This window comes from Anopheles maculipalpis (assembly GCF_943734695.1).
Source record: "Anopheles maculipalpis chromosome X unlocalized genomic scaffold, idAnoMacuDA_375_x X_unloc_1, whole genome shotgun sequence".
NCBI classification, from domain to species: domain Eukaryota; kingdom Metazoa; phylum Arthropoda; class Insecta; order Diptera; family Culicidae; genus Anopheles; species Anopheles maculipalpis.
In genome coordinates, this window is record NW_026060413.1 from 25,001 (window position 1) to 37,500 (window position 12,500).

The following is a 12,500-nucleotide window of genomic DNA, read 5'->3' on the forward strand; positions in this document are numbered from 1 at the left end:
ACGATCGGCTGGAGTACTGCTCGGTCGGTTTCAGGTGGTGCGCGACTGCGCAGCTTGGCCAGCACCACCTTGTACCCGAGCCCAAATACATCGTTCTCCACCCCGTCAATGAGCTCCTGCATGCAGCGATCCTTGCTGCGCTGGATCTCGCTCGCCAGCATCCTCCGCGAGCTCAGGAGCTGGGCGGTCAGCGCGAGGCGCTCATCAGGCGGGGCGCTGCGACGTCGCCGTTCTGCAGCTTCGCACTCCTCCCTCAGCCGGTCGATCTCGGGTGTCCACCAGTACATCCTCGGCGCTTGGTGGAAGGTCGCCCCATGCACCCGCTCCATTGTGCCGTCGCACGCTGCAGTAAGCCCGCCGACCAGGTCTTCCGGTGTCTGCGCCAGCTCGAACCGTCCGATGGAAAGGGCGGTGGCGAAGCAGGAGCTGTCAAACTGCGCAGTTTTCCACCGGGTACCGGCATGCCTGGCCGTGCCGATGTTGTTGTTCGGCGGCTGATGTCGTTGCCTACGGTGGTGTTGCATGCCATCTCCCGGAAGACCCACCTGAAACTCCAGGTAGGAGTGGTCGCTGTCGGAGAACCGCGGACTTACCCGCCAGGAATCGGGGCGCGCAATAGTGTGGCTGGAGAAGGTTACGTCCACTATGCTTGGTCGTGCCACGCCGTTACCCTTGAACGTGGGTACATTACCGCTGTTAAGCGTCCGGAGCCCCAAATGGTCTACGACGCTCTTCAGGTCTTCTCCCCTCCGTGACGTACGGGCACTACCCCAGTCCTGGCTCCACGCGTTAAAGTCCCCGGCAAGGACTACCGTCGTGTGTCCGATCAGCGACATCTCCACCGCCTCAAGGTAGCTGACAAAGTCGGCCCCGCTGGTGTTGTTGGGCGAAGCGTAGCAGCTGGCGAATGTTATGCCTGCAATGGTGGCTACAACTAGCCCTGGCGACGACGATCCCCATAGTCGCTGGATGGGGAAGGAGCCAGTGGCAATCACCGCTACGCTTTCCGCTTCATCATATGCCCATCTCGGGTTGGATCTTGGTGGCCGGTAGAGCTCGCAAGCAAGCACGACCTGCACTCCAAGCTCCCTAGCCGTCTGCAGCATCAGGTCCTGTGCTGACCGGCTCCGCCCAAGGTTGATCTGTAGGACCTTCAGTGTTGCCGGCAGGTCGGATGGCCCACCGGGTGAGGACCATTGCACCTGGCGCAACACGGATCCTCCTGGCAGTGCATCGCCCGATGACCCGGCTTCCCGCAGCGAATGCAGGCGTCCGTGCGGTCGGCCTCGCTCCTGCACTTCGCCCTCCGGTGGCCGATCTCCAGACAACGGAAGCATCTCGGCTGCCGTTCGGTCGTCTGCAGTACTCGGCTGATCGGGCACAAGGTGAAGCTCACCTTGACGCGCTTGCCCACCAGCTTCTCTGCCATCCTCTCCGGCACCCGAACGCGCGCCACCTGCGTCCCGTTGTAGTTCTCCATCAGGCGCACCTCCTCCTCGCAGATGGTCTCGCCTGCAAGGGCCGAAAGTGCCTCCGCCACCTCTGTCGCCAGCGCTAAAGGGTCGATATAATCAACGCGAAGTACAGCCCTTTCTGTGATCAGTCGACAGCGAATCGCGGGGGTCGCTGCGTCGCAGAACGCCTTTACGGCGGAGAAGATCTCCCCCGAGTTCGCCCCCTCCGGCAGGTCCATCACAAGTCGCGAGCGGGTAGTTCGTCGTCCGACTCCCAGGACCTCGCTGAGGTGGGCCAGCTCTGCCGACGAGCGCACGGCCCGGTAGACCTCTGTCCAGGTCTGTCCCTCCCCTGGGGTCACCTCGATGGCGTCGGGACGGCTTCGCGCTTGCCGAATCGACGGTCCTGACGTAGTCTTCGGCTGCTGCTGACGCTGCTGCTGCTGCTGCTGCTGTCGCTGCTGCTGCTGCTGCTGCAATGTGCGAAGCTGCGGTGGCACGTAACGTTCGCCTCGCTGCTGCTGTTGCTGCTGCTGCTGCGGCAGGTGGCATTGCCGCTTGGACGAGCGGCCTTTCACCACCGTCGTCCAGAGCAGCTGTTGCTGTGGCTGCTGCTGCTGCTGCTGCTGCTGCTGCTGGCGCTGCTGCTGCTGCTGCTGCTGCTGCTGCTGCTGCTGCTGGCTACACTGCTGCTGCTGCTGCTGCTGCTGCTGCTGCGGCTGCTGCTGCTGCTGGCTACACTGCTGCTGCTGCTGCTGCTGCTGCTGCTGCTGCTGCTGCTGCTGCTGCTGCTGCTGCTGCTGCTGCTGCTGCTGCTGTTGCTGCTGCTGCTGCTGCTGCTGCTGCTGCTGCTGCTGCTGCTGCTGCTGCCGCTGCTGCTGCGACCTCCGCTTAGCCTGGCTACGCTGATTGCGGCTGCGCTTTGTACGAGCGCTGCCCTGGCCACCAGGCTGCACCGACGCATGCAGAGCAGTCAGAGAGCGCATGCCCTCCTGCAGTGCCTCCAGCGTGCATTGCAGAGCCACCTCGCGCTCTCGGCTGAGACGCAGCTGTTCTGTCAGCGTCTCCACCTGCTTCACCAGGCTTTCCAGCATCTTGTGCTGAAGCGCCAACACGGACGTATCCTCGCCCTCAGGGTTCGCCGATGTAGATGCTGGCGTAGGTGCAGATGCCTCCGGTACCGCTGCCTCCAACGCCACCACCGTCTGCTCCAGGACGAAGGCATCGGAGAACTCAGCGTCCTCTTCGTCCTCCGACAATACTACTGCCTCCACTGATCCCTCCGACCGTGGTGACACTGGGGAAGGAGGTGGGGAAGGGTTGGCCGACCATCCCCCGGGAGTGGACCTCATTCGCGAACCGGAGCGTAGCACCCGCCCCTCCATCGAAATTTCCGTGGTTGTTTCCAAAATCCGTTCGAAAATCCGGTTAGTGGTCTGCCGTCGCGTTGAAGTCTCCCGTTTCACCGTTCCCGGTCCCTGTGCGATAAGCGCCGGAGAACTATGCAATCCGCACTTTTGGGACCGTAACGCCCCGTAACGCCTTGGGTGTCCCGGCTAAGCAGTGCCGTCACCGGCCGCTGGTGGTGCTGCTGTCGTCAGGGAGAGGTGGTGCGTGTCTTGGATGTGCGGTTCCACTACTGTCCGCGGGTGGCGCCACCAGCGAAAGCTCCCACGAAATGCAAGAGATGGCGCTGGTCGGTGTCTCGGCTATAAACGCTTCGTGTGATGGATGACGCACATACACACGCCACGACACACACGACGCCACTCGATGCGCGCTTTTCACTCGCCGGTTCACTGGTTGTTTTCCGCCTTTTTTCACAAGAAATCCACTCTCCGGTGCTGGAAAACGAATTTAATCGCACTTATGCGCACTAGCGTCCACTTTTTTTGCGATTTTTTCGCCCACTTTTGCCGTTTTGAGGCTTTGAGGTTCCCCATACAAAGTGTATGGGGGCACTTTGCGCACTTGTTTGCCTCACTAAATCGTGTTCAAATAGCGTTCTTTCGCTTTGCAAACACTTAAAGCAACGTCTTTTATTGTTTATCGCTAAAATTCACACGCACTTATCGCTTTTTACACCAAATTTTTTGTCGCCAACGCGGAGCTGTACGGGAGCACGTCCGTTCGCCTCGAGATGTCAAACGCCACTACAGGGATAACTGGCTTGTGGTCGCCAAGCGTTCATAGCGACGTGACTTTTTGATCCTTCGATGTCGGCTCTTCCTATCATTGTGAAGCAAAATTCCCAAAGCGTAGGATTGTTCACCCTTTCAAGGGAACGTGAGCTGGGTTTAGACCGTCGTGAGACAGGTTAGTTTTACCCTACTGGTGTGTGCATTTGTGCTATCTTAACGGAATTCCTGTGCAGTACGAGAGGAACCACAGGTACGGACCACTGGCTCAATACTAGTTCGACCGGACTTTGGTATGACGCTACGTCCGCTGGATTATGCCTGAACGCCTCTAAGGTCGTAACCAATCCGAGCTGATAGCGCTTCAAACCCCCATAGGCAATCGTAAGCTAGCGGGCCTAACAACCCTCCGAGATACGCTGGCGCTGCCTCGCAGCCTGGCGCCTCATCCCCGCTTCTAGACTTGGCCGCATCGCGCAGGGTCGCACCGCACGTGTTAGTACCTGACCATAGGGAACACTGGTGGCAGCTGACCTCGCCGACCGTGGACTTGACTAGTTTCGATGCCTACCGACCGCCCGCAAACGACGGGACTTCAGGCTGGGAGCTGCGAGTTGTAGAGATGCGTTCGCATCGATCCTCTCAGGCGACCCATGCTTGGTGGTGTATTCGTGTGTACTGTCGCACCTTTCCGGGTGTGTTCAGTATGCACGATGAATGAGTTGGAAAACGAAAGACAGAGAGAGAATTGAAATGTTACTGAGCATATAAGCGAAGAGTGTGTGGGTTCATAAGAATGTTGATCATATGCAGTTGATACCGGTACGGGTCCGTCATTACTCCTCCACGGAGTGATGATCGGTTTGCTTGAAGGGGGCAATACGCATCGTTGACTTACCTACGGGTAACCCGCTTACGAGTGGGTCGATTGCTGTCGGGGCAAGCAATCGGGTTAGCGCCGTATCCGGATATAGAGAGTAGTATGGGGTGATAATGATTAACATGTCGAGTGATGGCTGCACCTCCTAGTGGAAAGTTCAAACGTGACGGTTGCTTCGCTACGGGGTACTAGGTACCTCTTAGAGGAGCAATGGAGTATGGAGTCCAAATTGAATGTTTGGACTTCAAAAATTTCTCTAAGTCCGGTACATAAATCCCTCACCCATAAGCTCACAAAATACATGCAATTGCATTAAAAATTTTGTTAACCTAACAAGAGATGAAGGCAAGTCGAATTGGTTGGTCCAAAACCAAAAATATCACTAAGTTCGGGACTTGGGTACAAACCGAAAGTTAAAATGATGTCCCTGAACATGCATATAAGTTCGAGTATTGATATTATAAACCTAACAAGAGATGAAGGCAAGTCGAATTGGTTGATAAGAAACCAAAAATATCACTAAGTTCGGGACTTGGGTACAAACCGAAAGTGAATATGATGTCCCTGAACATGCATATAAGTTCGAGTATTGATATTATAAACCTAACAAGAGATGAAGGCAAGTCGAATTGGCTGATAAGAAACCAAAAATATCTCTAAGTTCGGGACTTGGGTACAAACCAAAAGTTAATATGATGTCCCTGAACATGCATATAAGTTCGAGTATTGATATTATAAACCTAACAAGAGATGAAGGCAAGTCGAATTGGTTGGTCCGAAACCAAAAATATCTCTAAGTTCGGGACTTGGGTACAAACCGAAAGTTAATATGATGTCCTTGAACATGCATATAAGTTCGAGTATTGATATTATAAACCTAACAAGAGATGAAGGCAAGTCGAATTGGTTGGTGAGAAACCAAAAATATCACTAAGTTTGGGACTTGGGTACAAACCGAAAGTTAAAATGATGTCCCTGAACATGCATATAAGTTCGAGTATTGATATTATAAACCTAACAAGAGATGAAGGCAAGTCGAATTGGTTGGTCCAAAACCAAAAATATCTCTAAGTTCGGGACTTGGGTACAAACCGAAATTTAAAATGATGTCCCTGAACATGCATATAAGTTCGAGTATTGATATTATAAACCTAACAAGAGATGAAGGCAAGTCGAATTGGTTGGTCCAAAACCAAAAATATCACTAAGTTCGGGACTTGGGTGCAAACCAAAAGTTAATATGACGTCCCTGAACATGCATATAAGTTCGAGTATTGATATTATAAACCTAACAAGAGATGAAGGCAAGTCGAATTGGTTGGTCCAAAACCAAAAATATCACTAAGTTCGGGACTTGGGTACAAACCGAAAGTTAATATGATGTCCCTGAACATGCATATAAGTTCGAGTATTGATATAATAAACCTAACAAGAGATGAAGGCAAGTCGAATTGGTTGGTAAGAAACCAAAAATATCACTAAGTTCGGGACTTGTGCGCAAACCGAAAGTTAAAATGATGTCCCTGAACATGCATATAAGTTCGAGTATTGATATTATAAACCTAACAAGAGATGAAGGCAAGTCGAATTGGTTGGTCCAAAACCAAAAATATCTCTAAGTTCGGGACTTGGGTACAAACCGAAAGTTAATATGATGTCCCTGAACATGCATATAAGTTCGAGTATTGATATTATAAACCTAACAAGAGATGAAGGCAAGTCGAATTGGTTGGTGAGAAACCAAAAATATCACTAAGTTTGGGACTTGGGTACAAACCGAAAGTTAAAATGATGTCCCTGAACATGCATATAAGTTCGAGTATTGATATTATAAACCTAACAAGAGATGAAGGCAAGTCGAATTGGTTGGTCCAAAACCAAAAATATCTCTAAGTTCGGGACTTGGGTACAAACCGAAAGTTAATATGATGTCCCTGAACATGCATATAAGTTCGAGTATTGATATTATAAACCTAACAAGAGATGAAGGCAAGTCGAATTGGTTGGTGAGAAACCAAAAATATCACTAAGTTTGGGACTTGGGTACAAACCGAAAGTTAAAATGATGTCCCTGAACATGCATATAAGTTCGAGTATTGATATTATAAACCTAACAAGAGATGAAGGCAAGTCGAATTGGTTGGTAAGAAACCAAAAATATCTCTAAGTTCGGGACTTGGGTACAAACCGAAAGTTAAAATGATGTCCCTGAACATGCATATAAGTTCGAGTATTGATATTATAAACCTAACAAGAGATGAAGGCAAGTCGAATTGGTTGGTCCAAAACCAAAAATATCTCTAAAATCGGGACTTGGGTACAAACCGAAAGTTAATATGATGTCCCTGAACATGCATATAAGTTCGAGTATTGATATTATAAACCTAACAAGAGATGAAGGCAAGTCGAATTGGTTGGTCCAAAACCAAAAATATCTCTAAGTTCGGGACTTGGGTGCAAACCGAAAGTTAAAATGATGTCCCTGAACATGCATATAAGTTCGAGTATTGATATTATAAACCTAACAAGAGATGAAGGCAAGTCGAATTGGTTGGTCCAAAACCAAAAATATCTCTAAGTTCGGGACTTGGGTGCAAATCGAAAGTTAAAATGATGTCCCTGAACATGCATATAAGTTCGAGTATTGATATTATAAACCTAACAAGAGATGAAGGCAAGTCGAATTGGTTGATAAGAAACCAAAAATATCACTAAGTTCGGGACTTGGGTACAAACCGAAAGTGAATATGATGTCCCTGAACATGCATATAAGTTCGAGTATTGATATTATAAACCTAACAAGAGATGAAGGCAAGTCGAATTGGTTGGTGAGAAACCAAAAATATCACTAAGTTTGGGACTTGGGTACAAACCGAAAGTTAAAATGATGTCCCTGAACATGCATATAAGTTCGAGTATTGATATTATAAACCTAACAAGAGATGAAGGCAAGTCGAATTGGTTGGTCCAAAACCAAAAATATCTCTAAGTTCGGGACTTGGGTACAAACCAAAAGTTAATATGATGTCCCTGAACATGCATATAAGTTCGAGTATTGATATTATAAACCTAACAAGAGATGAAGGCAAGTCGAATTGGTTGGTAAGAAACCAAAAATATCACTAAGTTCGGGACTTGTGCGCAAACCGAAAGTTAAAATGATGTCCCTGAACATGCATATAAGTTCGAGTATTGATATTATAAACCTAACAAGAGATGAAGGCAAGTCGAATTGGTTGGTCCAAAACCAAAAATATCTCTAAGTTCGGGACTTGGGTACAAACCGAAAGTTAATATGATGTCCCTGAACATGCATATAAGTTCGAGTATTGATATTATAAACCTAACAAGAGATGAAGGCAAGTCGAATTGGTTGGTGAGAAACCAAAAATATCACTAAGTTTGGGACTTGGGTACAAACCGAAAGTTAAAATGATGTCCCTGAACATGCATATAAGTTCGAGTATTGATATTATAAACCTAACAAGAGATGAAGGCAAGTCGAATTGGTTGGTCCAAAACCAAAAATATCTCTAAAATCGGGACTTGGGTACAAACCGAAAGTGAATATGATGTCCCTGAACATGCATATAAGTTCGAGTATTGATATTATAAACCTAACAAGAGATGAAGGCAAGTCGATTTGGTTGGTCCGAAACCAAAAATATCTCTAAGTTCGGGACTTGGGTGCAAACCGAAAGTTAAAATGATGTCCCTGAACATGCATATAAGTTCGAGTATTGATATTATAAACCTAACAAGAGATGAAGGCAAGTCGAATTGGTTGGTCCAAAACCAAAAATATCTCTAAGTTCGGGACTTGGGTACAAACCGAAATTTAAAATGATGTCCCTGAACATGCATATAAGTTCGAGTATTGATATTATAAACCTAACAAGAGATGAAGGCAAGTCGAATTGGTTGGTCCGAAACCAAAAATATCTCTAAGTTCGGGACTTGGGTACAAACCGAAAGTTAAAATGATGTCCCTGAACATGCATATAAGTTCGAGTATTGATATTATAAACCTAACAAGAGATGAAGGCAAGTCGAATTGGTTGGTCCAAAACCAAAAATATCACTAAGTTCGGGACTTGGGTACAAACCGAAAGTTAATATGATGTCCCTGAACATGCATATAAGTTCGAGTATTGATATAATAAACCTAACAAGAGATGAAGGCAAGTCGAATTGGTTGGTCCGAAACCAAAAATATCTCTAAGTACGGGACTTGGGCACAAACCAAAACTATATACCAAGTGCCTGAAATGTCTATAAACCACACGAAGAACTCTTCACACACAGGTGCGCCTCATAACCTGGTTCAATGTATAAGACATTGGTTTCGGGGGATTTATTGAGAAGAAAATTTTTTTCTCTAACTTTGAGTAAAACTGTCTCAGAATACATATTTAACCACGAAAAGTGAACACCGACAGTAAATAGCAAAAGTCAACCGACCATCAAAGTTGTATGGCGGTGTAGGAGAAGAAAATCCAAGGTCGTTTAATTTAGGGACGTAAGACACGAAATCAAAATTTTGGCATAAAATCTAAAATAATCATCAGACAGTGGTCATCCAAGGCATATAAGAGTCGTCTAACGATGCTGAATGCAATAAGCAATAGCGACTTTTTAAAGATTTTTTTGGATTTTTGTCAAAATGTACCCTTCACAACTTGGTAAAAGTCATAGGACATGGGTACCGGTATGACCGACGGAAGATTTTTGGACAAAAAATTTTTTTGCTCTAACTTTGAGTAAAACGGTCTCAGGATGCATTATTAATCATGAAAAGTGATCTCCGTCAGTAAATAGCGAAAGTTACCCGACCATCAAAGTTGCATGGCGGTGCAGGAGACGAAAATCCAAGGTCGTCTAATGTAGGGACGTAAGACACGAAATCAAAATTTTGGCATAAAAGCTAAAATAATCATCAGACAGTGGTCATCCAAGGCATATAAGAGTCGTCTTACGATGCTGAATGCAATAAGCAATAGCGACTTTTTAAAGATTTTTTTGGATTTTTGTCAAAATGTACCCTTCACAACTTGGTAAAAGTCATAGGACATGGGTACCGGTATGACCGACGGAAGATTTTTGGACAAAAAATTTTTTTGCTCTAACTTTGAGTAAAACGGTGTCAGGATGCATTATTAATCATGAAAAGTGATCTCCGACAGTAAATAGTGAAAGTTACCCGACCATCAAAGTTGCATGGCGGTGCAGGAGACGAAAATCCAAGGTCGTCTAATGTAGGGACGTAAGACACGAAATCAAAATTTTGGCATAAAAGCTAAAATAATCATCAGACAGTGGTCATCCAAGGCATATAAGAGTCGTCTTACGATGCTGAATGCAATAAGCAATAGCGACTTTTTAAAGATTTTTTTGGATTTTTGTCAAAATGTACCCTTCACAACTTGGTAAAAGTCATAGGACATGGGTACCGGTATGACCGACGGAAGATTTTTGGACAAAAAATTTTTTTGCTCTAACTTTGAGTAAAACGGTGTCAGGATGCATTATTAATCATGAAAAGTGATCTCCGACAGTAAATAGCGAAAGTTACCCGACCATCAAAGTTGCATGGCGGTGTAGGAGACGAAAATCCAAGGTCGTTTAATGTAGGGACGTAAGACACGAAATCAAAATTTTGGCATAAAAGCTAAAATAATCATCAGACAGTGGTCATCCAAGGCATATAAGAGTCGTCTTACGATGCTGAATGCAATAAGCAATAGCGACTTTTTAAAGATTTTTTTGGATTTTTGTCAAAATGTACCCTTCACAACTTGGTAAAAGTCATAGGACATGGGTACCGGTATGACCGACGGAAGATTTTTGGACAAAAAATTTTTTTGCTCTAACTTTGAGTAAAACGGTGTCAGGATGCATTATTAATCATGAAAAGTGATCTCCGACAGTAAATAGCGAAAGTTACCCGACCATCAAAGTTGCATGGCGGTGTAGGAGACGAAAATCCAAGGTCGTTTAATGTAGGGACGTAAGACACGAAATCAAAATTTTGGCATAAAAGCTAAAATAATCATCAGACAGTGGTCATCCAAGGCATATAAGAGTCGTCTTACGATGCTGAATGCAATAAGCAATAGCGACTTTTTAAAGATTTTTTTGGATTTTTGTCAAAATGTACCCTTCACAACTTGGTAAAAGTCATAGGACATGGGTACCGGTATGACCGACGGAAGATTTTTGGACAAAAAATTTTTTTGCTCTAACTTTGAGTAAAACGGTGTCAGGATGCATTATTAATCATGAAAAGTGATCTCCGACAGTAAATAGCGAAAGTTACCCGACCATCAAAGTTGCATGGCGGTGCAGGAGACGAAAATCCAAGGTCGTCTAATGTAGGGACGTAAGACACGAAATCAAAATTTTGGCATAAAAGCTAAAATAATCATCAGACAGTGGTCATCCAAGGCATATAAGAGTCGTCTTACGATGCTGAATGCAATAAGCAATAGCGACTTTTTAAAGATTTTTTTGGATTTTTGTCAAAATGTACCCTTCACAACTTGGTAAAAGTCATAGGACATGGGTACCGGTATGACCGACGGAAGATTTTTGGACAAAAAATTTTTTTGCTCTAACTTTGAGTAAAACGGTGTCAGGATGCATTATTAATCATGAAAAGTGATCTCCGACAGTAAATAGCAAAAGTTAACCGACCATCAAAGTTGTATGGCGGTGTAGGAGAAGAAAATCCAAGGTCGTTTAATTTAGGGACGTAAGACACGAAATCAAAATTTTGGCATAAAATCTAAAATAATCATCAGACAGTGGTCATCCAAGGCATATAAGAGTCGTCTAACGATGCTGAATGCAATAAGCAATAGCGACTTTTTAATGATTTTTTTGGATTTTTGTCAAAATTTACCCTTCACAACTTGGTACAAGTCATAGGACATGGGTACCGGTATGACCGACGGAAGATTTTTGGACAAAAAATTTTTTTGCTCTAACTTTGAGTAAAACGGTCTCAGGATGCATTATTAATCATGAAAAGTGATCTCCGACAGTAAATAGCGAAAGTTACCCGACCATCAAAGTTGCATGGCGGTGCAGGAGACGAAAATCCAAGGTCGTCTAATGTAGGGACGTAAGACACGAAATCAAAATTTTGGCATAAAAGCTAAAATAATCATCAGACAGTGGTCATCCAAGGCATATAAGAGTCGTCTAACGATGCTGAATGCAATAAGCAATAGCGACTTTTTAAAGATTTTTTTGGATTTTTGTCAAAATGTACCCTTCACAACTTGGTACAAGTCATAGGACATGGGTACCGGTATGACCGACGGAAGATTTTTGGACAAAAAATTTTTTTGCTCTAACTTTGAGTAAAACGGTCTCAGGATGCATTATTAATCATGAAAAGTGATCTCCGACAGTAAATAGCGAAAGTTACCCGACCATCAAAGTTGCATGGCGGTGCAGGAGACGAAAATCCAAGGTCGTCTAATGTAGGGACGTAAGACACGAAATCAAAATTTTGGCATAAAAGCTAAAATAATCATCAGACAGTGGTCATCCAAGGCATATAAGAGTCGTCTAACGATGCTGAATGCAATAAGCAATAGCGACTTTTTAATGATTTTTTTGGATTTTTGTCAAAATTTACCCTTCACAACTTGGTACAAGTTATAGGACATGGGTATCGGTATGACCGACGGAAGATTTTTTGACAAAAATTTTTTTGACTCTAACTTTGAGTAAAACTGTGTCAGGATGCATTTTTAAGCATGAAAAGTGATCTCCGACGGTAAATAGCAAAAGTCACCCGACCCTCAAAGTTGTATGGCGATGTAGGAGAAAAAAATTCCGAGGTCGTTTAATTTTGGGATGGATAAAAATGGTCACTTGTGGTAAAGTGATGTTGTTCATTGGCTATAGTAAGAGGGTATGGTGTCGTGACACAAAAATGAAAAATGTATGGGAACGTGTTCTAAACACTGTCACAAGGTGCAAATCGAGTATCTAGTCGTACCTTAGACACCAGTTCGG